Source organism: Phyllobates terribilis, unplaced genomic scaffold (genome assembly GCF_046119375.1).
Source record: "Phyllobates terribilis strain yellow unplaced genomic scaffold, ASM4611937v1 Scaffold_117__1_contigs__length_5270597, whole genome shotgun sequence".
Taxonomy (NCBI): domain Eukaryota; kingdom Metazoa; phylum Chordata; class Amphibia; order Anura; family Dendrobatidae; genus Phyllobates; species Phyllobates terribilis.
The window spans coordinates 2,619,801-2,647,046 of NW_027362877.1; the positions used below are offsets into that span (position 1 = coordinate 2,619,801).

Sequence of the window (27,246 nt, forward strand, 5' to 3'; positions counted from 1 at the left end):
CACCAGCATGCTCAGGCACATGACAGCAAAGCACCCGACTAGTTGGGCAGAGCGCCAGGGTCCAGCAACAGTGTCTGCGGGTGACACCACTACCTGTTCCACTGTTGTGCGTGCATGACAATCCCCTGTCTATGGACCAGGCGAAGATGTCTCCCGCCCTGCACCTGTCGTTGCACACTTGCAACCACCACCATCAGCAACCACGTTTTTGTCCCAGTGCAGCGTTCAGTTGTCCCTACCCCAGCCCTTGGAACGCAAGCACAAATACGCAGCCAACCACCCTCAGGCCACAATGCTAAACTGCCACATTTCTCGACTGCTTGCACTGGAAATGTTGCCTTTTAGGCTCGTGGAGACGGAAGCTTTCCGCAACCTCATGGCTGTGGCCATCCCTCGGTACTTGGTCCCCACCCGCCACTATTTCTCCCAGTTTGTGGTCCCGGCCTTACACAAGCACGTGTCCCAGAATATTACCCGTGCCCTCACCAACGCAGTTACTGGGAAGGTCCACCTAACCACAGACACATAGACAAGTGCTTGTGGCCAGGGACGGTACATCTCACTGACTGCACTCTAGGTTAATACTGTGGAAGCCAGGACCCAGTCGGACCCTGGGATGGAATGCGTCCTCCCGACGCTGAGGATTGCGAGCCCTGGGGCAATCAGGGTTGCCCACACATTCTACAGCTCCTCCACCTATTCCTTCTCTTCAGCCTGCATATCCGAAATGACCACATCAGTCGTAAGCTGGAAGCACTGCCACGGCCAAGCGGCAACATGCTCTGCTGAAGCTAATATGCTTAGGTGACAAACAGCACACTGCTGCAGAGTTGTTGAAAGCTGTAACAGAGCAGGCAGATCTGTGGGTCTCACCACTGAACCTACAGCCAGGCATGGTCATGTGTTACAATGGCCAGAACCTGATGGCGGATCTGAGGCTTGGCAATCTCACACACGTACCATGCCTGGCCCATGTGCTCAAATTAGTGGTTCAGCGGTTTCTCAAAACCTACCAAGATCTGCCAGAGCTCCTTGTGAAAGTACACTGCGTGTGCCCATTTTAGAAAGTCAGCTACAGCTTGCACTGCCCTCGCATTGGAACTCAACGTTGCAGATGTTGGGAAAGATTTGTGAGCAACAGAGGGCAGTTGTTGAGTACCAGCTTCAACACGCCCGTCGGTATTCAGGTCAGCCTCCGCACATAAGAGCTGATGAGTGGGCATGGATGTCTGACATCTGTGGCGTCCTCCAAAACTGAGGACTCAACCAAGATGGTGAGCAGTGATGACTCCATAATTAGCGTCACCATCCCGCTTCTCTGCTTACTGAAACACTCGCTCACAATTAAAGAGGAGGCTTTGCAGGCAGAGCACAATGAGATGGAGCAAGGAACTATACAGGGTGATGCTACACAGCCCAGCCTTATCTCATCTCAATGTGGATTGGGTGATAATAAGGAGAAAGAAGATCAGGAGCTGGGTTTCAGTGCTCAGACGGTACTACCCACACCACATTCGTACCGTCTATTCAACTTGGATGGCCCGAGAAGAGGGAGAGCGATGAGGAGAACATGGACAGTCGTCCTCTTGGTGAGGACAGGGAAGTCTTGACTGTTGGCAGTCTGGCACACATGGCTGACTTTATGTTCTGCTGCCTTTCCCGTGACCCTCTCGTTATATGCATTTTGAGCAACAGTAATCACTGGTTGGTCACACTTCTACACTGTGTTCCAAATTATTATGCAAATAATATTTTCTCAGATTTTCCCAAATTACCTATATGAATTGCAGTCATTGTAATTTTCCAGTCAAATAACTATTAGAGTACAATTGAAAGGTTTTTGTACAAACTTCCTATGATAACAGGATATTTTTAAAAAAATAAAACACTCAAACTGCACTCAAAATGCATGTTCCAAATTATTATGCCCAGCAGAGTTTTCAACCTTTTCATTTTAATAAAGAACAAAAAAATGGTCATTTTTGAAATTATAAGCATTAGCAGGCTATTACAAACTGAAATCAAACAGTTTTCACCTCCAAACTTTATTCTAGGTGATGTTACATTTGCACATAGGACCCCTTGTTCGAAAGGAGCTTCTGAACTCTCTCGTCCATTGAATTTGTCAGGTTTTGGATGGTTTCTGCTTCAATTGTTTTGCATGAGGATAGAATACCCTCCCAGAGCTGTTGCTTAGATGTGAACTGCCTCCCGCCATCATAGACACTCCTTTTGATGATGCTCCAGAGGTTCTCAATGGGGTTGAGGTCAGGGGAGCATGGGGGCCACACCATAAGTTTGTCCCCTTTTATGCCCATAGCAGCCAGAGATGCAGATGTGTTATGTGCAGCATGAGACGGGGCATTATCATGCATGAAATGCTCTCGATGGTCCAGATGGATGGAGTGGAGGATGGCTGGTTGATGGACACCCCATGCAAACACGGCTACGGCGCTAACAAGGAGGAGGTGGAGTAATGTTTTGGGCTGGAATCATGGGGAGAGAGATTGTCGGCCCTTTTAGGATCCCTGAAGGGGTAAAGATGAACTCCATAATGTATGTTGAGTTGCTCAAACAGCACTTCCTTCCATGGTTCAAGAAGAAGAACCGTGCATTCTGCAGCAAGATCATTTTCATGCATGATAATGCCCCGTCTCATGCTGCACATAACACATCTGCATCTCTGGCTGCTATGGGCATAAAAGGGGACAAACTTATGGTGTGGCACCCATGCTCCCCTGACCTCAACCCCATTGAAAACCTCTGGAGCTTCATCAAAAGGAGTGTCTATGATGGCGGGAGGCAGTTCACATCTAAGCAACAGCTCTGGGAGGGTATTCTGTCCTCATGCAAAACAATTGAAGCAGAAACCATCCAAAACCTGACAAATTCAATGGATGAGAGAGTTCAGAAGGTCCTTTCGAACAAGCGGTCCTATGTGCAAATGTAACATCACCTAGAATAAAGTTTTGAGTTGAAAACTGTTTGATTTCAGTGTGTAATAACCTGCTAATGCTTATAATTTCAAAAATGACCATTTTTTTGTTCTTTATTAAAATGAAGGTTGAAAACTCTGCTGTGCATAATAATTTGGAACATGCATTTTGAGTGCAGTTTGAGTGTTTTATTTTTTAAAAAATATCCTGTTATCATAGGCAGTTTGTACAAAAACCTTTCAATTGTACTCTAATAGTTATTTGACTGGAAAATTACAATTACTGCAATTCATATAGGAAATTTGGGAAAATCTGAGAAAATATTATTTGCATAATAATTTGGAACACAGTGTAGACCCGCGCTACAAGGAGAACGTTCTAGTCTGGCAGAGAAGTCTAATAAAATGTTGCAGTACCAGAAGGCCCTTGATGAAGCATTATCTGACAACGCTGGTGGCAGAGGTCACATATTGTTGGATAACCAAGGAGTACAGGTGAGGGAGACACAAACCAAAGACAGGGAAACACTGTCAAAGGTCTGGAACAGTTTTCTCAGACTCTCCCAGCGCCTAGGCCCTGATTCGTGAGGTACTCTGACAAGAAGGGAAAAGTTTTGGAAGATGCTGAAGGAGTACCTTGCTGATCGTACCAACGTCCCCCGTGATTCCTCTGTGCCTTACAGCTATTGGGTATTGAAGCTACACAAGTGGCATGAACTGGCTCTCTACGCCTTGGAGGTCCAGGCCGCTGGCGTTTTGTCAGAGATGGTTTTTAGTGTCACCGGGGGTATTATAACATATACACAATAAATGTGGAGGAGACCCACTCCTTAATAATGGGAATGATATATGCAGGGAGGAGGAGAATGGAAGATCAGCTCAGCAGTAAGTAGTATCCAGGACACAGCTGCAGGGATCCGCTCAGAAGTCCCGGGACCGGCCTGAACAGCAAATGTAACAATACAAGTTCCAGCAGAGATCCAAAAGTAACAGAAGATGAAGTTTATTCACAAAGTAGTTACAATACACGGCAGCAACACGACCAGCTAGTGTGAACACCAAAGTGTTTCCACCCCCTGAGGGGTCTTACTCAGGGCTCTCTGCTGAAAACACAATGGTGCTATTTACAAGGAACAAATACACAAGTCCCATGTTAATGGCGACCAATGAATGTAACAGGTTAATTATGATAATTACATCACACCTGTACTTAGCTGAGGAGCCAGGAAACTGTTACCATCAGGGTCTGCATACAAATCTCATGAGTCCTATAGGGAAAAAAGAGTCCTGCATGGAAAGAGTTAAATGGAGCCAGAGTATAGTATCTGCGGGAAGGAAGCATACAACATATAATATCCCATATTCACACATAATATAATGCACGACAGCCGCTACCAATAATGTCATTACATTATCCACGGAGTATAGTCCCAGTTATTATAATGGGGTTAGAATAATGAAGAAATATTTACCTGTACGAGAACAAGATGAAACATTGTCACGTGTCCTAAAAGAGAATCACATGAGATAGACCCCCAGGAGACCCCACTACTGACTCTGTATTGGCTCCTAGCACGGATCCATCAATTCAGCTGCAGATCTCAGACACATGGCTGTGCTTAAAAGGATATTTCCAGTGCGGCCGGACTAGATGTATTAAAAGGTAACGAATCCACTTCCTTTTCACTAATAAAACGAACCATATTCAGCAGTTTATGAATTACACCGGGTGTGGTTTCCTTAGGCTGTGTGCTCACGATGCGGTTTTTAAGTGTTTCCGCAGGGGCAAAAACGCTGCAGAAACGCTTAAAAAACGCTTGGTAGAAGGTCCGCCATGTTCCCCAATGATAATCCGCGTGTGCTGTGCACATGCTGCGGAAATTTCCACTGCGGATTATCATTGCGGAAAAATACGCAGCACTAACAATTATTTTGCGGAAGTGTTGCGTTTTTGCCGCCATTGATTTGCATTAGAACGCGTGGAATCCGCTTCACTAGATAAGGACATGCGGAATACACGCGTTCAATGTGCAGATGGTACCCGGGTATAGAGGACAGGAGACTCTCCTCCGGACCCGGGTACCATAGAACCTGTAAAAGAAAGAATAAAATAAAAAATAAATGTTATATTTACCTTCTGACGGCCCCCGCTGCGCTCCTCCTCTCATGCCGGCACATCGCGGTGGACTGGAGGACCTGCGCTGACGTCATAGTCATGTGACGGGTCACGCGACGCTGACGTCGGCAGGTCCTTCAGTGTACCGCGACTTGCCGGCAAGGGAGAACGGAGAGAAGCAAGACTGCGGGGGCCATCAGAAGGTAAGTATAGATTTATTTTTCATTTTTAAACATTCTTTTACGGTCACATTATATAAATGGATTTCTATAGTGTGACCAAGTTGTCAAGCACTTTCCAAGTGATGCTAAAATCGCTTGTCAACCCGCAAGCGGAAATGCATGTGAAGAACGCTTCACATCCGCATGTCCCTGGCAGGAAAAACGCATGTACAATCCACATGTACAATCCGCACGTACAATCCGCATGTACAATCCGCATGTACAATCCACATGTACAATCCACATGTACAATCCGCATGTATAATCCTCATGTACAATCCGCATGTACAATCCTCATGTACAATCCGCATGTATAATCCTCATGTACAATCCGCATGTACAATCCGCATGTATAATCCTCATGTACAATCCGCATGTACAATCCGCATGTACAATCCTCATGTATAATCCGCATGTACAATCCGCATGTACAATCCTCATGTACAATCCGCATGTACAATCCGCATGCGTTTTTTCTGCCAGGGAGATGCAGAAACGCTCAGGAAAACTCCGGAGCATTTCTGCATGGTGGGCACATAGCCTTAGTTGATTGTGTTCAGGGCCGCGTTCAGTATGTTGGATGCAACCAGCACAACAGCTATTAACATCTCTCTGATCTCTGCAGTATCTCGTCATTTTGTTAATATACTGTACATAAGGGTGATTTGTCAGGACTCAAATTTAGAGCTATTGATAAAGTCCATAAATCTAGCAGAGGTGGAAATTACAGAAGAATGGTATTAAACCGAGAATCCTATTGGATCTTCCAACTCGGCACCAGGGTGCTGCTAGGTCTGAACGTGAGGCAGGATTTAATCTAAAATATTGATCACTGCAGTCAGGTATTATTCCCCATACTGTTAGTTATTGCATGCACATGACGATAAATACATCATTCCCCTTAGGTGGTGGAAACGCGTTGGTATTCACACTAGCTGGTCGTGTTGCTGCCGTTTAACTACTTTGTGAATAAACTTAATCTTCATTTACTGTTGGATCTCCACTGGAACTTCTATTTTTACATTTATGTAAACCAAACAGAAAAAAATACCCAGTAAAATGTAACTTTTAATAATTACCATTAAAAGTGTACTAAATAGTCCAAATGGGACAAAAACATAACTACACCTATCAATATGGGGCCGTTACATTGACGATATCCTCGTCCTCTGGACTGGGGACCAAGCGTCCTTCATTAGGTTTATACAGCGTCTTAATATAAATAATCTTGGCCTAAAATTCACCTATGAGATTGGTGGCAATAAAATTGCCTTTTTGGATGTTATTATTTCAGTTGATGGATCTGGTTCCCTGAGGTCATCTATCTTTAGGAAGCCGACAGCGGCACATAGTCTACTAAGATGGGGGAGTTATCATCCTACCCCCTTAAAACAGGGAATCCCTAAAGGTCAATTTTTAAGACTGAGGAGAAATTGTTCCTCTGAGTCAGACTTTCTCCATAGAGCAAAGGACTTGAAGGAACGATTCATTGATCGAAACTATCCGATTAAGGTGGTTAATGAAGCATATAATCATGCTTTGAAACAGGATAGGTCTAAACTGCTGGTACCCCGAGCCAGGTCTGAACAGACTCCTCTGACTAGATTAATCAGGACGTATGATGATCAACATCCAAGGATTATGACAATTTTGAGAAAACACTGGGCCATTTTAAGGACTGACCCTGATGTATCTAAGTGGATTACGGACTATCCATCAGTGACCTGTAGGAGAGGCAGATCAGTTATAGACCATCTTGTACATAGCCACTTTGTTCCACCTAAAAAAGAAGGCACCTGGCTGGATAGAAGGTCAGTGGGCACTTTTAGGTGTGGCCAATGTAGTTTCTGTAGATACGTCTCGCCTTCAGATACCTTTCAGAGTGCGGTAACCAGACGCACGTATAGGAACAAACATTCTGCCAATTGCAAAACTATGGGCGTTGTCTACATGTGCACATGCACCTGTCCAAAAGACTATGTGGGAAAGACTAAGAGACAATTTAAAGTTCGCGTTGGTGAACATCTGCGGGATATTAGAAATAAAAGACACACCCCGAGCGAAACATGTGAACATTGCTCATGGAGGAGATCTTAAATCTATTACGTTCCGCTCAATCGAAGTTGTTGGCCCCTCAGTTCGCCAGGGCGACTGGAATAGGAGGATTTTATAGCGGGAATCCAGATGGATTTTCTGGCTTGAATCTTTGAACCCTGGAGGCATTAATGAACACCTGAATTTCTCTAGCTTTGTTTAGCCTCTTTTTCTGACTAGCCCTAACGGATGAAATCATTTTTGGCCTCTTGAATGGATTTCTATTTGTATTCGATCCCAGTAACTGTATCTTTTTTACTGATTGATTGGGACTATTTATTCATACTCCATATGTTATGATTGACATTGGGTTAAAACTGCATTTTCTTACAACACGCTGCCTATTGACAGTGGATGGTCTACTATATAGGTACTCATGTACATGTGCTTTATTGTGATGGACTTGTCAGTACTTATTATGGTATATTTAATACCTCCCTCTTGGGGGTAGGATTGACTCCCCCTTATGATACAAGCGTTTCGAAGATTTTTCTATTGAGAAGTTTTACACTTGCAACTTTGTGCGCTCTACCATCTTTATGATGGGAATGTCTGCTGTTCTGTTATTGCAGCCAATACTGCCATATCGAGAAAGAGAGAGTCTATTAGACATACACTGACATCATTATGTAGAACGCTGTGTGCGTCCAATTCCCGTGGTTACCGTGGTCTCGTGGTTGAATGAGGCTTGTGGTTCATCTCCATGGTATTACCGGAAGTGACGCGATATACGTCACAATGTGAGCCATGTGGCATTAGCTTTAAGTGCGCCCTACAATGTACTGCGCAACTGTGGAATCATATAAACTATGGCACGCAGCTTGCGTTCCACCTCCAGGGTAACACCGGAAGTGACCACAATTACGCAACCGGAAGTTACGTAATATAGGACTATACAAATTATGGAACGCAGCTTTGCGGTTCACCTCCAGGGTATACCGGAAGAGACTGCAATCAAAGGAGATCTTCTTCTGGGGGAATTTTGAATGAATTGGCGCACATTATCTTGAGAGGAGGTATAAATATATGGTGTTGTTTGTTGTTCCAGGCACGGCTATATTCCGGCATGGAAGCACTTATTATCAGTGCAACAACTATGGTCTTTCTCCTCTAACATTTGGTTTGTCCCCTGATGAGCCCTGGATCGAGGAGGGGGCGAAACGCATTGGGACTACTTTAAAAGGGACATTGTTTGCTGCTGGGTCTATATCACCCTGAGTGACCAAGAAAGTGGATGCCCGGCTCGACTGAAAAATTTGTGTGAAGTCCACAAGTGTGAATTTATCCTGTGATTGGGACTATATAGTCACCTATCAAAGGGCCTAAAGAATTATCTTCTAAGACATCTGTCGGGACCCCCAGATGGACTAGAGACCAGATAAGTCCATTTACTTGTCTTTGACCAGTGTATTTCTGTCTAATTGTGTGGGATCCTGTGAGTGGCTATTGTGGGGCTCACACTTATATATACTAGTGTTGGGAGGCTAGTTCCTGTTCCTTGTTATATTTAGGGGATAACATTTCCTCTGTCTTTGCATTTTTTTTTTCCCTATTTACATACATGTTGTGTGATATTTAGCATGTCAATTATGACATGATTGTATTCGATGCTGGTCAAACTTTGTCATCTGTGTGTTTGTTTAGGGAGATCTAGGGACAGGTTAGGGACAGCCTCCATGGAGCGGGGACACCAACTCTTATCGTTAGGGTGAAAATACTCCGCTGGTAGGTAGGGTATTCCATCCCACAAGGGTTATTTAGGGTAAGTCTGATTGCATACATATTTTTTCTACCCTGACTATCCTTCCCCATATATGTTTTTATTGATAGGTGTAGTTATGTTTTTGTCCCATTTGGACTATTTAGTACACCTTTAATGGTAATTATTAAAAGTTAAATTTTACTGGGTATTTTTTTCTGTTTGGTTTACATAATAATATATATACCCTCTTTTTCTTGCCAACTTTGTTTGGCTTGTTTTGTCTTGTTTTTTTCACTATTTTTACATTTAATAATGGGAAGGCCAATTCAAATTGATTCCATATTCTACAACGTTACCTCTCTTATCTGAAATTTGTTTATGGGTGAGCTATCGCAGTATGGAAAGCATATTACACCGATACAGCCAGGTGTTATTACCTTATACTGCGTGCTGCAAAAAATTTGTAAAAATCTATCTTATTCCCTATTGATACCGCTGTTGGCTCCATTTGCAATATGGACAGGTGCAAGGTATCATCATCTGGAGAGGAGTGTTCATTGTCGTTGAATACATCAGTTTGTTGTTGCCACGTTCGAAAAAAAGCTCTCCGGGGCCGGTTGAAATGTATTTTTTACTGTACAATATTACCTCTCTTTTCTGCGATTTGTGTACGGGTCAGCATCCGCGTTGCATTTTCCTGGCCTGTACTTGATGCTGAAATTGAAGTCAGCTAGTTCAGCGACCCATCTCTGACCCTTTGCATTCACTTTGGCTGTAGTAAGGACATAGGTCAAAGGGTTGTTGTCAGTGTATACCTCATACTCTTTGGTATAGTAGAGATAATCTCTAAATTGTTTACAGATAGCCCATTTCAATGCCAGGAACTCCAATTTTCTGGAATTTAGATGGTAATTCTCCTCGGCGTCTGTCAACGTTTTAGAACCGTAACCAATCACTCTCATTTTTCCATCTTGATGCTGATACAGGGCAGCTCCCAGTCCAACTTGAGAAGCGTCACAATGAAGAACAAATGGTAAATTGAAATCAGGATATCCCAAGATGGGTGGTTTTACCAGGTAGTCTACTAGTTATTCCAATACCTGTAGTTCAGTCTGCGGACAGAGATTCCCGCTTTTGGTAATTGGTGCTGCCCCTCCATCCTCCAACTTCAACCTGGTTAGAAACTGTGTTAGCTCCTGGAGGACAGTCCCCATGACGTCTTCAGCTTCTTTCTCCCCCAGCTCATCCATTTTTTAATTAATGGCAGCTAACAGTTGTCTGCGGTTGTGTGCTTTCGAAATCTGTTCTTCTGACATCTTTATATGTTCTGCTACTGTTCTCAATTTTTCACAGGTTAACTGAAGAAGCAGCTCACTAATTCTGTCCATTTGTATTTCCACATCCATTGCTGCTAGTGAGTTTTCTTTAGGGCTGGTCCCCTTTAACTGGTGTAGCAGAGTAGAGTTGTGCTGCTGTTTTTTTCCAGACAGTTTTCCTCTTCTCCCTCTACACGCTAATTCCTGCTCAGGACTCCCCGTACGGGCCACCAATGTTACACGCACGCCGCTAGGTTCAGATAGGGGCGAGACTGGTTACATGGATTCTTTGGAATCCTGGGGGAAACGTTGCTCAGGGCGACTCTTTAAGGTGCATCTACACCGGCCAATAATCGGATACTGATCGGCCTATCTAAACAGGCTGACAGTCACCCGATATATGAGCAAAACATTAGTTCATCAGGTGAAATCATTAAGCTTAAATATTCCTGTTCTAGGCAGCAGATCATCCTGTGTAAACGTGCTGCCGAGGACAATGCTATTCTCGGCGCACAGAACCATCATATTAAGGTTCACAGGTGATTAAACGACTGCCGATCGGCTCCATATAACCAGTCAGGGGGCATTTAGGTGCCGCGTTTGTCCATTGTAAATGCAGCCTTAGATCCCGGTACCTTATAGGAGACTTCTTCTCTGGTTGCTCACATCCTTTTCTTCTTCATCTGACCCTGATTCCAGGGTAAGTTTTTACATCCGTAGCTCGTCTCAACAGATGTTCTTTTCTTCAGTCTTCGGCAGCACATGTCGACACAGTGCCAAGTGTCATTATAATGCCGCTTGAATAAAAATAGCTGCCCCTGCTGTGCCGTAATTAAGCCTGTGCTGTGCCCCTGAATAAATAATAGCGCCTCCCTGTGCTCCATACACAAAAAATGACATCCACACTGTCCCTCTTATGATACATGGCCTCCTCTCCTATAAAATATTGCCTCCACACCATCCTCCCTTGTATACTACTAGCTATTGAACCTGTTCTACGCCCAGGTGGCGAGCATTTTTATAGGTATATGGTCTCCCATGCAGGTATGTGCTGCCCCCCTCCTGGTATTTGTGCTGCCCCCCTCCTGTCCCCTCCATCCTATCCTGGTATGCATGGCACCCCTCATCCTTATCCTGGAATGCATGGCACCCTTCATTCCCAATCATGGAATGCATGGCACCCCTCACCCCCAATCCTGGTATGCATGGCACCCCTCACCCCCAATCCTGGTATGTGTGGCACCCCTCACCCCCAATTCTGGTATGCGTGGCACCCCTCACCCCCAATTCTGGTATGCGTGGCACCCCTCACCCCCAATCCTGGTATGCGTGGCACTCCTCATCCCCAATCCTGGTATGCGTGGCACCCCTCATCCCCAATCCTGGTATGTGTGGTACTCCTCATCCCTATCCTGGTATGCATGGTACCCCATCCCTCTTCCCTATCCTGGTATGTATGATATCCCTCATCCTGGTATGCATGGGCCCCTCACCCACATCCTAGTATGCATGGTACCCCTTATCCTGGTATGCATGGCCCCTCATCCGAATCCTGGTATGCATGGCCCCCCCACATCCCTATCCTGGTATGCGTTGCACCCCTCATCCCCAATCCTGGTATGCATGGTACCCCTCATTCCTATCCTGGTATGCATCGCCCCTCATCTGAATCCTGGTATACATGGCACCCCTCATCCCCAATTCTGGTATGCATGGCACCCCTCATTCTTAATCCTGGTATGTATGGCACCCCTCATTCCAAATCTGGTATACATTGCACCCCTCATCCCAATCCTGGTATGCATGGCCCCCTCATCCCAAATTTGGTATACATGGCACCCCTCATCCCTATCCTGGTATGCATGGCACCCCATCCCTTATCCTGGTATGCATGGCACCCCTCATCCCAATTCTGGTATGTATAGCACCCCTCATCCCCCAATCCTGGTATGTATGGTACCCAGTCCTTCATCCTGGTATGCATGGCACCACTCATCCCCCAATCCTGATATGTATGGTACCCCTCATCCTGGTATGCATAGCACCCCATTTCTCATCCTGGTATGCATGGCAACCAATCCCTCATCCTAGTATGCATGGCACCCCTCATCCCTATCCTGGTATGCATGGTACCCTGCATTCCTATCCTGGTATGTATGGTACCCCTCATCCCTATTCTGGTATGCATGGCACCCCTCACCCCCCAATCCTGGTATGCATGGTCACCTCACCCCCCAGTCCTGGTATGCATGGTCCCCTCACCCCCCAATCCTGGTATGCATGGTCCCCTCACCCCCCAATCCTGGTATTTGTGGTACCCCTCATCCTGGTATGCATGGTCCCCTCACCCGCCAGTCCTGGTATGCATGGAACCCCTCATCCCCCAATCCTGGTTTGCATGGAACCCCTCATCCCCCAATCATGGTTTGCATGGAACCCCTCATCCCCCAATCATGGTTTGCATGGAACCCCTCATCCCCCAATCCTGGTATTTGTGGTACCCCTCATCCTGGTATGCATGGTCCCCTCACCCCCCAGTCCAGGCATGTGTGGTACCCCTCACCCCCCAATCCTGGTATGGGTGGTACCCCTCACCCCCCAATCCTGGTATGCACGGTCCCCTCACCCCCCAATCCTGGTATGTGTGGTACCCCTCATCCTGGTATGCATGGTCCCCTCACCCCCCGATCCTGGTATGTATGGTCCCCTAACCCCATAATCCTGGTATGCATGGTACCCCACATCCTCCCAATCCTGGTATGTGTGGCCCCCTCACACCCCAATCCTGGTATGTATGGTACCCCTCATCCCTTTCACGCTGCACACATACAAAAAATAAACACTTGTACTCACCTTTCTTCCCTGTGCTCCAGCGCTGAGGTGTCCTGTTCTGCCGGAGGCTGGGGTAGGAGTGTGGCACCAGAGTACGCGCGTGCCCATACCCCGCTGTCTGGCGCCATTTTGTTGAAGACACACTGCAAATGTGTCTTCAGTAAAATGGCGCCGGATAGCACTATGCGCATGCGCCGATTCCGACGCCTCACTCCTGCCCCAGTCTCCGGCAAAGAGAGGCGCCGCGGCAACACTCCTACTGGTCAGGTAAGTATGGCGCCGGAGATCGCGGTATGCATTCAGTGTCTACGCATACCGTGATCTCCGACGCCACACACTCTTCTTACCTGTAACGGCTCCATGCGGTCTTCTGTCTGGAGCCAGATTGCACAGGCGTGTCGCGCTTGCGCAGTCTATAAAGGCTTCAGACAGAGACACGCATCTCCCGTTATATTATAGATATCCACCACACCATCGCCCCTTAACAACTATGACCTATACACTGTCCATCCTACACACTATACCTACGTTATGACCTATAGCCTCCACTCTGTCCCCATCTTCAGTGCCCCTCCCCACAATGCGCCCTCTCCATACTGTGCCCCATCTTCACACTGTACTCCCTCCATATTGTGCCTACATAATGTCCCTCCTATATACTGCCTCCCATACTGTGCCCTTACTGAATATTCAGCTCCACTTAGGAGCACTTAGCTTCCCCTCATTTATGTCGCTATATCACACAGCTAGTACCACATGTACCTCCCAAATACAGCCAGCACCCCATGTACTCCCCATGCAGCCAGCACCCCATGTACCAACCATAACAGCAAACATCCCATGTACCCCCACACAGCAAACACCCTATGTAGTCCCTACCCAGTTAACACCCTATGTAGCCAGCACCCCATGAGAAGCCAACGTGCCATGTACTCACAACACAGCCAGCGCACCATGTACCCCCCACACAGCCAACGTGCCATGTATTCACCACACAGCCAACATCCTCATTTACTCACCACCCCAATGTACTCCCCATACAGGCAGCACCCCATATACAGCCTGCACTCCATGTATCCCCCACATGCAGCGTATAGCCCAACATGCCCTGCCCATATACAGCCTGCACCCCATGTACCCCCAGTGTTTGTTTTCCACCACACATAGCAGTTAGTCCAAAAAATTTTACAGTCTTGTGAAAAGTATTTGCCCCCTTCCTGATTTCTTTTTTTTTGCATGTTTGTCAAACTTAAATGTTTCAGATCACAAAACAATTTTAAATAAAAGACAAAGATAACACAAGTAAACACAAAATTAAGTTTTCAAATGAAGATCTTTATTATTAAGGGTCAAAGAAATCCAAACCTACAGGGCCCTGTGTGAAAAAGCGATTGCCCCCATAAAACATAAGTTAACTGTGGTTTATAACATCTTTGGGAAGCTGAGTACAATTTCTCTAGCCACACACAGGGCTGATTACTGCCACACCTTGCTTCAGTTAAGGTCAGTGTTCACTCCACCATTAGAAAGAGACTGGGCAAAAATGGCATGCATGGCAGAGTTCCAAGACGAAAACCATTGCTAAGAAAAAAGAACAAAGGCTCATTTCAGTTTTGCCAGAAAACATCTTGATGATCGCCAAGACTTTTGGGAGAATACTCTGTGCCCTGACGAGACAAAAATGTAACATTTTAGAAGGTGTATGTCCTATTACATCTGGCGTAGAAGTAACACAGCATTTCAGAAAAGTAACATCATTCCAACAGTAAAATATGGTGGTGGTAGTGTGATGGTCTGGGGCTGTTTTGCTACTTCTGGACCTGGAAGACTTGCTGTGATAAATGGAACCATGAATTCTGCTGTCTACCAAAAATTCCAGAAGGAGAATGTCCGGCCATCTGATTGTGACCTCAAGCTGAAGCAAACTTGGGTTATGCAGCAGGACAATGATCCAAAACACACCAGCAAGTCTACCTCTTATAGGGGTTTTACTCACTTGGATGCGAAGGGAGGAAAACAGTGAGCATGTTCCTTTAAGAGTCCATGTCGGTTTATTGCTTCATAAACAGACAAGCAAGAAAAAGAAAACAAACAGCCTTTAGTTCAGACAAACAAAGTAAAGTGTCCTTAGCAGGTCTCTGCTTAATCAGTCCTGTGGGCACAAAGGTTGTGTAATGTCCAGTATCCTGGCTCGGTCAGGAGCCAACCACACACAGAAGGCCTTCTCCCTCCAAACACACAGACAATGTGCCAAATAGCCTCCATTTTATAGGCTGTTAACCACACCCAGAGGTGAGGTATGTGGGTTGTTGGACCCGTCCATTCTCTCCTAACAACCCGTAAGCCGGCTCCCAGGTGCACCAATTAGTCCTCTTAGTGCGTGGGTACACTAGAGAAACACTCCGGGCTACATCACAGAGACCAGCCATCTCTGTGACACATACTTCCCATAGATTATGTGACCATTAGCCACCTTACATACCTCCCCCCTCTGCCTAAAGCCGTGGGGCTTGGCACCTTCTACCACTAGACAGGGGATTCTCGAGAGGGCATCAGCATTACCATGTAGCTTCCCTGCTCTATGTTCTACATGATCGTTGAAATACTGTAGGGCTAAAAACCAGCGGGTGACCTTGGCATTTTTCCTTTTTGTTTCCCTCATCCGAGTGAGGCTTGGTCGGATACCAGTCTAAATTTTCGACCTAGCAGATAGTACCACAACGTTTACACCACCCACTTTATGGTCAAGCACTCCTACTCTATGACCGCATAATTTTTCTCGCAGGAGGACAGCTTCCTACTCGGGTAGAGGACAGGGTGCTCCTCCCCGTGTATCTCTTGGGAAAGGACAGCTCCTAAACCCACATCTGAGGCATCTGTCTGGAGTAAAAACTCTCTTGAAGTCAGAGGCAACAATGACCGGTTGCCTACACAGACCCACTTTCATTTCTTTAAAGGTCGTCTCCGCCTTTGCAGTCCATGGCTGATTTTGTCCCCTTAAGAAGGTCATTCAGGGGTATGGCCATCATGACGAAGTTTGGGATGAACCTTCTGTAGTATCCCACGATCCCCAGGAAGGCTCTAACCTGTTTTATTGACAGGGGTCTCGGCCAGGTTTAGATTGCCTCCACTTTACTAATTTGGGGTTTGATCTCACCTCTACCAACGACATAACCTAGGTATTTGGCTTCTTCTTTCCCCATAGCACATTTCTTCGGGTTTATTCAAAACCCCGCCTTCAAACACCACCTGGACTTTTTCCAGATGACTCTGCCAGTCCAAGCTGACGATAACAATATTGTCCAGGTATGCCGCAGCGTATTGTTTATGGGGTGCAAGAATTCAATCCATAACTCTCTGGAAGGTTGCAGGGGCCCCTTGCAGTCCAAACAACATCTGGATATACTGGAAGCATCCATCCGGCGGGGAAAACACAGTCTTCTCCTTGGCTCCCTGTGCCATGGGGGATCTACAATATCCCTTCATCAAATCCAAGGTGGTTATGTACCTTGCTGTCCCAAGCCTCTCGATCAGCTCGTCGACGCGTGGCATGGGATATTCATCGAATTTGGAGACTTCATTCAACTTCCGATAGTCGTTGCAAAATCTCCACTCACCATCGGGCTTTGGGACCAAGATGATCGGGCTCGACCAACCGCTCTTGGATTCTTCAATGACACCGAGTTTCAGCGTACCAGCCACCTCTTTGGAGATCAACTCTCGTTGGGCCTCAGGAATCAGATAGGGCTTCAAGTTCACCCGCACAGGTGGCTCTGTCAGAACCTTGTGTTCTATGACCCTTGTGCAGCCCGGCAATTCCGATAACAGATCCCGGTTCTTCTGCAATAACTCCCGACACTGCTGTTTGTGGGCCTTCGTTAGCGTTTCTGCTATTGCGACTCCTCCAACGTCACGTTCAGGCTTGCCCAGCAAGCTTAGAGCTTCCACAGCCTCCCTGTCTTGCCACGGCTTGATGAAGTTGAAGTGGTATATCTGGTACTGCTTACGTCGTCCTGGTTGATGAACCTTGTATTTCACATAACCAAGCTTCTCCACCACCTCATACAGCCCTTGCCATTTGGCCAAGAACTTACTCTCTACAGTAGGAATTAACACGAGCACTTGGTCTCTGGTACTGAATTTCCTCACTCTGGCTGACCGGTTGTAGAACCTGGCCTGAGCTTCTTGTGCCTGCAAGAGATGACCTTTTACGATGGGCATCACCTTCTCGGTCCTCTGCTGCATCAGTGTCACATGCTCGATGATGCTTCTGTGGGGCGTGACCTCAGCTTCCCTGGTTTTCTTGGCTATATCCAGGAGATCTCGTGGATGTCGGCCATACAGAAGTTCGAATGGCGAGAACCTCGTAGATGACTGTGGAACATCTTGGATGGAGAACAACAGATACTGTAAGAGACGGTCCCAGTCTCTACCATCCTGTTCTATGGCCTTCCTTAGCATACTCTTCAATGTTTTATTAAATCTTTCCACCAGGCCATCTGTCTGAGAATGGTACACTGAAGTTCTCAGTTGGGAGATTTGTAGGACCTTGCGGAACTCCCTCATCACCTTACTCATAAAAGGTGTTCCCTAGTCGGTCGGGATCTTGTATTTCCAGCAGCAGCTGCCGATCTCATACAGGTCACTCACTGAATATGTCTTGGAGTTGCACAAACATCTGACTGTTACTCACAACCGTGTTTTTTCCTCCATCCCAGACCTCAACTGTATAAATGGCACACACACTGGTACCAGGAGACTGGGTCGTGGTCAAGAGACATATGAGGAGACTAATGAACCCAGATACAGTGAGCCATTTTAAGTACTGACCACTGCTATTTCTGTCAACCTCCAAGGCAAAGATACTTGGATCAATGCCAGCCACTGGAAAATGGTCTTGATCCCCGGCAGCAGCAAAGATGATGACCCTGCCCCTTTGGACCATTCTGATGGCAATTGCATCCCTTGCCCTAACTCTCAATGACGTAAAAAAAGAGGAGAGGACTGGGACAACAAACTCATAAGTATCACCAAGTCCTGCTTTGAGACACAGTTTATAAAGACTGTCCTAAGAACTACTGGATATGCACCCATAGCCCAATATCCTCTGATACACTGTCATATTGTGCGGGTTGTGTGGGGGATGTCTACTCCACTCCCCTGTAGAACTGTACTGTTTTAGTAATTCTATGCGTGTTTTAGTCATCTGAAAAGGTGTTATTTTCAGGTATGGGCATTAGATGGCAGGAGAGGTACGGTTTGATACTACAGTACCCTTATGTCAGTGGGACACAGGGTTAACTAGTTTCGGGGCTGTCCTCAGTGACAAGCTAGAGACTGAGGGATCTCTGGGAGTGAGATTTGGCCATCTTGGTTATTTAAGAAGTAGCAGTGAGTGAGGAAGGACAGAGAAGAAGAGAGAACCGTGTATGTGGGAGAAACCAGGAAGATTAAAAGGAACGGGCACACCACAGTATAATCTATACTCTAAAGGTCAATTTGTGGATCCTGGCCTCTTCCAGGCGATAGGCAGTAACGGACGTGCCTGGACTAGGGAGCCTCAGGAGCAAGGTAGTCCCTGCTAGAGTTAGGTATTGGGAGCCGTGGAGTGAAGCAGGAACTTCTCCACGAGAAAGTCCAGAGGCAGTTTCCCCTAGGTCCGAGTCACACCGTGATTAGCACCGTGTGGGGATTAAGACTGTGTTTTACCATCTGTGAATGCCATCTTTTGCAACAAGTGTTGTACCTGTAATCCCGTTTCTAAGGCCGTGCTGAACAAGTAAACTGGACTGTTTTGTTTTTAAAGAACTGTGTCGTCTTTTATTCAAAGCGCAGAAGATCTGAACCCGTCTGAACCAAGGATGAAAGTGAGTAAAGACTTCCACAGCATACGGCCCAAACTACAGCACCCCACACTCACCCAGGGACAACCATGTCACCATATTTCTAAACAAAAAAAGACCAACATATTGTATAGAAAGTGGAATAAGGAACCGTTAAAACAAGGCCGGGCCCAAATCACAAAGAAGCCAACTCAAACAGCAAGATATCGTAAAGGAGAAACATGAGTAATTATGACATAAAATAGATTTTATTAGAAAATATTCTTATTAAAATGACAATAGTGTAAAGTATATAGTAGAAACAACAAAGCATGGGAAAAATGGATCAAGTCAAGCGACACCATGTCCATATACAGGGGGCCCCAATATATCCAATATGGATAACACAGGTAAATATATATGTGTATGAGTTACTACAGGGTGGGCCATTTATATGGATACACCCAAGTTAAATGGGAATGGTTGGTGATATCAACTTCCTGTTTGTGGCACATTAGTATATGGGAGGGGGAAACTTTTCCAGATGGGTGGTGACCATGGCGGTCATTTTGAATTCGGCCATTTTGGATCCAACTATTTTTTTTTCAATGGGAAGAGGGTCATGTGACACATCAAACTTAATGAGAATTTCATAAGAAAAACAATGGTGTGCTTGGTTGTTTTTTTTTAATACTGTAAATTTTATTGAAAATGTATAAGCTTAACAATAGAACCAAAGAAATAACGCATAAACTGAAATTAATAGAGCATGTTGGAAATCCGCTATGGATCATACACTTATCTGCGTTCTACTTGCAGACTCCTAATAAACAGTGTTTAGTCCATGCACTATTATACGAGGAGCTGAATATTTCCATAGTTGGTGTAACTGTAGGAGCTGCTCGCTTACTCAATCATTTGCTATAATCTATATTGGTTTACAATTTCAGAAACACTACTAACCTTTATGACACAGACAGGAAAACAACAGGGGGAATGGGAAGGGTAATAAGGCAAAATACTGGAAGATTTCAGCAGTAAACTCTGTTCTACTTTCCTTGAACAAATATCAGGTATTAAATTGGGCCCATTAATAGTCCCATGGTCCCCACACCTTATTGAATACATCTAATTTGGCGTTTATTACTGCCGTCAGGTGTTCCATTCTTCGTATATCCACAATTCTACTTAGTAGATCTCTATTAGAGGGGGGGGGGGGGGGAGCGTTTTTTTCCAATGAAGAGCTATGAGGCATCTAGCTGCTGTTAGGATGTGTAGAAGCAGCTTTGAGGACTTTTTACCCATCCCTCTTGGAGTAACATTTAATAAATATATAGCCGGGTCTAGAGGGATTTCAGTGAACAATACTTCCCGCAGGAGGGATCTGACATTTCCCCATAATGGGGTCAGGATCGGGCAGGTCCACAAAATGTGGATAAGGGACCCCTTAGCAGCTCCGCAGCGCCAGCATCCATCCGGGACAGAGGGGTTTAATTTGTGTAATAGTTCAGGGGTATGATCCTAAAACATCATTAATTTATAATTGGTTCTCCTTGTACAAAGTGCAAAGAGAGGTTTTGGATGCTTTATCCCAGATGGACTGCCAACACCACGGTGTTAGTTCCTTTCCCAGAAACCTCTCCCACTTAGTCATGTATGAGTGTTTAGGAGGTGGATCCCCCCGGGGAGTTTTAATTAGACCATATATGTCCGATATCAGACGGTGTGCTTGGTTTTAACATAACTTTATTCTTTCATGAGTTTTTTACAAGTTTATGACCACTTATAAAATGTGTTCAAAGTGCTGCCCATTGTCTTGGATTGTCAATGCAACCCTATTCTCCCACTCTTGACACACTGATAGCAACACCACAGAAGAAATGCTAGAACAGGCTTCCAGTATCTGTTGTTTCAGATGCTGCACATCTCGTATCTTCACAGCATAGACAATTGCCTTTAGATGAAAACAAAGATAAAAGTCTAAGGGTGTCAGATCGGGAGACCTTGGTGACCATTCAACTGGCCCACGATGACCAATCCACTTTCCAGGAAACTGGTCATGTAGGAATTCTCGGATCTGACACTCATAATGTGGTGGTGCACCATTTTGTTGGAAAAACTCAGGGAACGTGCCATCTTCAGTGCATAAAGAGGGCAACACATCATCATGGAGCAATTTCAGATATCCAGTGGCATTGAGGATTCCATTGATGAAGAATGGCCCCACTATCTTTGTACCCCATTAGCCACACCATACCATCAAGATACCACCCTGTATATTTGGGTAAGATTTAACAGCCTCAGTAGGAAGTATGCACCAACATTAGGGTTACAATAGAAATAATAATACCCATAGCCAGAGCTCTGGCTGGGCCAGTCAAGAATGGTCATAGAGTTGTTCTGAAGCCACTCCTTTGTTATTTTAGCTGTGTGCTTAGGGTCATTGTCTTGTTGGAAGGTGAACCTTCGGCCAAGTCTGAGGTTCAGAGCACTCTAGAAGAGGTTTTCATCCGGGATATCTCTGTACTTGGCTGCATTCATGTTTCCTTCAATTGCAACCAGTTGTCCTGTCCCTGCAGCTGAAACACCCCCCCCATAGCATGATGCTGCCACCACCATGTTTCACTGTTGGGATTGTATTGGGCATGTGATGAGCAGTGCCTGGTTTTCTCCACACATACCGCTTAGAATTATCACCAAAAAGTTCTATCTTCATCTCTTCAGACCACACAATCTTATTTCTCATAGTCTGGGAGTCCTTCATGTGCTTTTGAGCAAACTCTATGCGGGCTTTCATATGTCTTGCACTGAGGAGAGGCTTCCGTTGGGCCACTCCGCCATAAAGGCCCGACTGGTGGAGGGCTGCAGTGATCGTTGACTTTGTGGAGCTTTCTCCAATCTCCCTACTGCATCTCTGGAGCTTAGCCACAGGGATCTTGGGGTTCTTCTTTACCTCTCTCACCAATGCTCCTCTCCCACGATTGCTCAGTTTGGGTGGACGGCCAGATCTAGAAAGACTTCTGGTGGTCCCAAACGTCTTCCATTTAAGGATTATGGAGGCCACTGTGCTCTTAGGAACCTTGTGTAATGCAGAAATTCTTTTGTAACCTTGGCCAGATCTGTGCCTTGCCACAATTCTCTCTCTGAGCTCATTGGGCAGTTCCATTAACCTCATGATTCTCATTTGGTCTGACATGCACTGTGAGCTGTGAGGTCTTATATAGACAGGTGTGTGCCTTTCCAAATCAAGTCCTATCAGTTTAATGAAACACAGCTGGACTCCAATGAAGGAGTAGAACCATCTCAAGGAGAATCACAAGGGAATGGACAGCATGTGACTTAAATATGAGTGTCTGACCAAAGGGTCTGAATACTTATGATCATGTGATATTTCAGTTTTTCTTTTTTAATAAATTTGCAAAAATTTCTACATTTCAGTTTTTTTTCAGTCAAGATGGGGTGCAGAGTGTACTTTAATGAGAAAAATAAATGAACTTTTTAGAATTTACCAAATGGCTGCAATGAAACAGAGTGAAAAATTTAAAGGGGTCTGAATACTTTCCGTACCCACTGTATCTCAGTGAACGGGATCTGTCCCCTGCAGGATCCCATAGCATGGGGAAGTAGCTGATGGATAAATTATCTGTAAATAATAAAAAGGGAGGAATTGTTGTGGTAAATATTTATACTTTGATTATTATTTTACACAAATCTACCTATATATTTGATAATTTTAATATTAGTTTTATAAGTGTTATTCAAAAAAGCGATAACACAGGGTGTAGCGCTGTGTTTCTGTTACAATTTCCTCTGTTTTTTTAAGTACAGTTAACTGGATAGAGAGAGTTTTAGTTTCAAGGACATCTGCAGATGTTTCCATAATTACAATTTTGTTATTTTCAATTAAAATGCTTTCTTTCCCCAATTAAAATATCTGCAGCATGAGGTAATGTAAAGCCTGTAAAGACCTTCCCCTTCTCTGTTGTTGTAATAAAGATATGTGACTGTGCTTCTGAGACTCAGGTATAATTGTACACTCAGACACTGGCTGTTTGTTATTCTCTTTTCTCTGATGCATCGTATTGATTCTATTTATCTAATTTGAACCAAAAATGGCAGCCAGATTTAGAGTTAATTATCTCAATCCAAATTAGCTTTTCTTCGAAGGGCTATCACCGACCACGACCGATGGATCCTGTAACTAAGGCTCCGATCACATCTACAAGACGTCACCGACCACGTCCGATGGATCCTGTAACTAAGGCTCTGATCACATCTACAAGAGGTCACCAACCATGACCGATGGATCCTGTAACAAAAGCTCCGATCACATCTACAAGACGTCACCGACCACAACCGATGGATCCTGAAACTAAGGCTCCGATCACATCTACAAGCCGTCACCAACCACGACCAATGGATCCTATAACTAAGGCTCCGATCACATCTACAAGATGTCACCGACCACAAGCGATGGATCCTGTAACTAAGGCTGTGATCACATCTACAAGACGTCACCGACAACGACCAATGGATCCAGTAACTAAGGCTCCGATCACATCTACAAGATGTCACCGACCACAAGAGATGGATCCTGTAACTAAGGTTTCAATCACATCTACAAGACGTCACCGACCACGACCGATGGATCCTGTAACTAAGGCTCCGATCACATCTACAAGAAGACATCAAACACGACCGATGGATCCTGTAACTAAGGCTCCAATCACATCTACAAGACGTCACCAACGACCGATGGAGCCTGTAACTAAGGCTCCGATCACATCTACAAGACGTCACTGATCACAACCGATGGATGCTGTAACTAAGGCTCCGATCACATCTACAAGACGACACCGACCACGACCGATGGATCCTGTAACTAAGGCTCCGATCACATCTACAAGACGTCACCGACCACGACCGACGGATCCTGTAACTAAGGCTCCGATCACATCTACAAGACGTCACCGACCACGACCGACGGATCCTGTAACTAAGGCTCCGATCACATCTACAAGACGTCACCGACCACGACCGACGGATCCTGTAACTAAGGCTCCAATCACATCTATAAGATGTCACCAACAACGACCGACAGATCCTGTAACTAAGGCTTCGATCAAATCTACAAGACGTCAACAACAACGACCGATGGATCCTGTAACTAAGGCTCCGATCACATCTACAAGACGTCACCAACCACGACCGATGGATCCTGTAACTAAGGCTCCGATCACATCTAAAAGACGTCACAGACCACGACCAATGGATCCTGTAACTAAGGTGCCGATCACATCTATAAGACGTCACAGACCACGACCGATGGATCCTGTAAGTCACAGCCCATGCCTCCTCACACCAACCACCCAGGCCCTTCGATGCCCCTGTACATCATGCACAACCCATGCCCCCTCACACCAGCCACGCAGGCCCTTGGATGCCCCTCTACATGCACAGACCACGCCTCCTCACACCAACCACGCAGGCCCTTGGATGCCCCTCTACATGCACAGCCCATGCCCCCTCACACCAGCCACGCAGGCCCTTGGATGCCCCTGTACACGCACAGCCCATGCCTCCTCACACCAACCACGCAGCCCCCTGAATGCCCCTCTACTTACCCCCTCACACCACCCACACAGCCCGCTGGATGCCCCTCTACATACCCCCCTCACACCACCCACACAGCCCCCTGGATGCCCCTCTACATACCCCCTCACACCAGCCACACAGCCCCCTGGATGCCCCTCTACATGCCCCCTCACACCAGCCACACAGCCCCCTGGATGCCCCTCTACATGCCCCCTCACACCAGCCACACAGCCCCCTGGATGCCCCTCTACATGCCCCCTCACACCAGCCACACAGCCCCCTGGATGCCCCTCTACATGCCCCCTCACACCAGCCACACAGCCCCCTGGATGCCCCTCTACATGCTCCCTCACACCAGCCACACAGCCCCCTGGATGCCCCTCTACATGCTCCCTCACACCAGCCACACAGCCCCCTGGATGCCCCTCACACCAGCCACACAGCCCCCTGGATGCCCCCTCACACCAGCCACACAGCCCCCTGGATGCCCTTCTACATACCCCATGCCCCCTCACACCAGCCATAAAGCCCCCTGGATGCCCCTCTACATACCCCATGCCCCCTCACACCAGCCACACAGCCCCCTGGATGCCCCTCTACATACCCCATGCCCCCTCACACCAGCCATACAGCCCCCTGGATGCCCCTCTACATACTCCATGCCCCCTCACACCAGCCATACAGCCCCCTGGATGCCCCTCTACATACCCCCTCACACCAGCCACACAGCCCCCTGGATGCCTCTCTACATACCCCCTCACACCAGCCACACAGCCCCCTGGATGCCCCTCTACATACCCCCTTACAGCCCCCTTGATGCCCCTCTACATACCCCCTCACAGCCCCCTGGATGCCCCTCTACATACCCCATGCCCCCTCACACCAGCCACACAGCCCCCTGGATGCCCCTCTACATACCCCATCACACCACCCACACAGCCCCCTGGTTGCCCCTCTACATACCCCCCTCACACCACCCACACAGCACCTTGGATGCCCCTCTACATACCCCCTCACACCAGCCACACAGCACCTTGGATGCCCCTCTACATACCCCCTCACACCAGCCACACAGCCCCCTGGATGCCCCTCTACATACCCCCTCACACCAGCCACACAGCCCCCTGGATGCCCCTCTACATACCCCCTCACACCAGCCACACAGCCCCCTGGATGCCCCTCTACATACCCCATCACACCACCCACACAGCCCCCTGGTTGCCCCTCTACATACCCCCCTCACACCACCCACACAGCACCTTGGATGCCCCTCTACATACCCCCTCACACCAGCCACACAGCACCTTGGATGCCCCTCTACATACCCCCTCACACCAGCCACACAGCCCCCTGGATGCCCCTCTACATACCCCCTCACACCAGCCACACAGCCCCCTGGATGCCCCTCTACATACCCCCTCACAGCCCCCTTGATGCCCCTCTACATACCCCCTCACAGCCCCCTTGATGCCCCTCTACATACCCCATGCCCCCTCACACCAGCCACACAGCCCCCTGGATGCCCCTCTACATACCCCATCACACAGCCCCCTGGTTGCCCCTCTACGTACCCCCTCACAGCCCCCTTGATGCCCCTCTACATACCCCATGCCCCCTCACACCAGCCACACAGCCCCCTGGATGCCCCTCTACATACCCCATCACACCACCCACACAGCCCCCTGGTTGCCCCTCTACATACCCCCTCACACCACCCACACAGCCCCCTGGTTGCCCCTCTACATACCCCCTCACACCACCCACGCAGCCCCCTGGTTGCCCCTCTACATACCCCCTCACACCACCCACGCAGCCCCCTGGATGCCACTCTACATACCCCCTCACACCACCCACGCAGCCCCCTGGTTGCCCCTCTACATACCCCCTCACACCACCCACGCAGCCCCCTGGATGCCACTCTACATACCCCCTCACACCAGCCACACAGCCCCCTGGATGCCACTCTACATACCCCATGCACACTCACACCACCCACGCTGACCCCTTTATGCCTCTACAACATTTATTCACATGGTCAGTTCTCCCCACCTCAGTCCTCACAGCTGACGGCTGAACACGAGCTCCTCATCACCATCCTCCTGTCCCGGCACAATGTCCACTGCTGCAGCTGCACGATGGATAGTGTCCACTGGACTGAGAAGGCCCCGCCCCTTCCGGTGACGTCATGATAGAATGAAATCACTCCTCCCCCTCCAGAAATCAACTCCAATCTAGACGCTGCCTATAGATTATAGACTCATTACAGTCTGTGAGGAAACACTGCGGAGCCAATCACCACCCGAAGCCCCGCCCCCTGATCACATGGCGGCGACGTCACCACAGGTCCTTCACCACTTCTCTCCTTAGCTCCGCCCCCTGATCACATGGCGGTGACGTCACCACAGGTCCTTCGCCATCTCTCAACTGAGCTCCGCCCCCTGATCACATGGCGGTGACGTCACCACAGGTCCTTTACCACTTCTCTCCTGAGCTCCGCCCCCTGATCACATGGCGGTGACGTCACCACAGGTCCTCCCGCTCTCAGTGCAGCAGCTCCGTCCTGGTTGTGCGCAGCTCTTGCTCTCTGGTATCAGCCAGCAGCAGGTTTCCGCT

At 47.2% G+C, this 27,246-nt stretch overlaps 1 protein-coding gene and 1 long non-coding RNA gene across 2 annotated transcripts in view; one reads left to right on the forward strand and one right to left on the reverse strand.

Moving 5' to 3' along the window:
• The window catches only part of LOC141201504 (uncharacterized), an 82,223-nt gene that overhangs the window by 12,151 nt on the left and 42,826 nt on the right, over positions 1-27,246 (forward strand). The gene's annotated exons all lie outside the window — the stretch shown is intronic.
• On the reverse strand, positions 13,445-27,001 carry LOC141201545 (uncharacterized). Its single transcript, XR_012272947.1, has 3 exons — positions 26,683-27,001; positions 22,606-22,681; positions 13,445-14,883 (listed from the first exon to the last, which is right to left on the reverse strand). It is a non-coding gene; the product is annotated as an uncharacterized lncRNA (long non-coding RNA).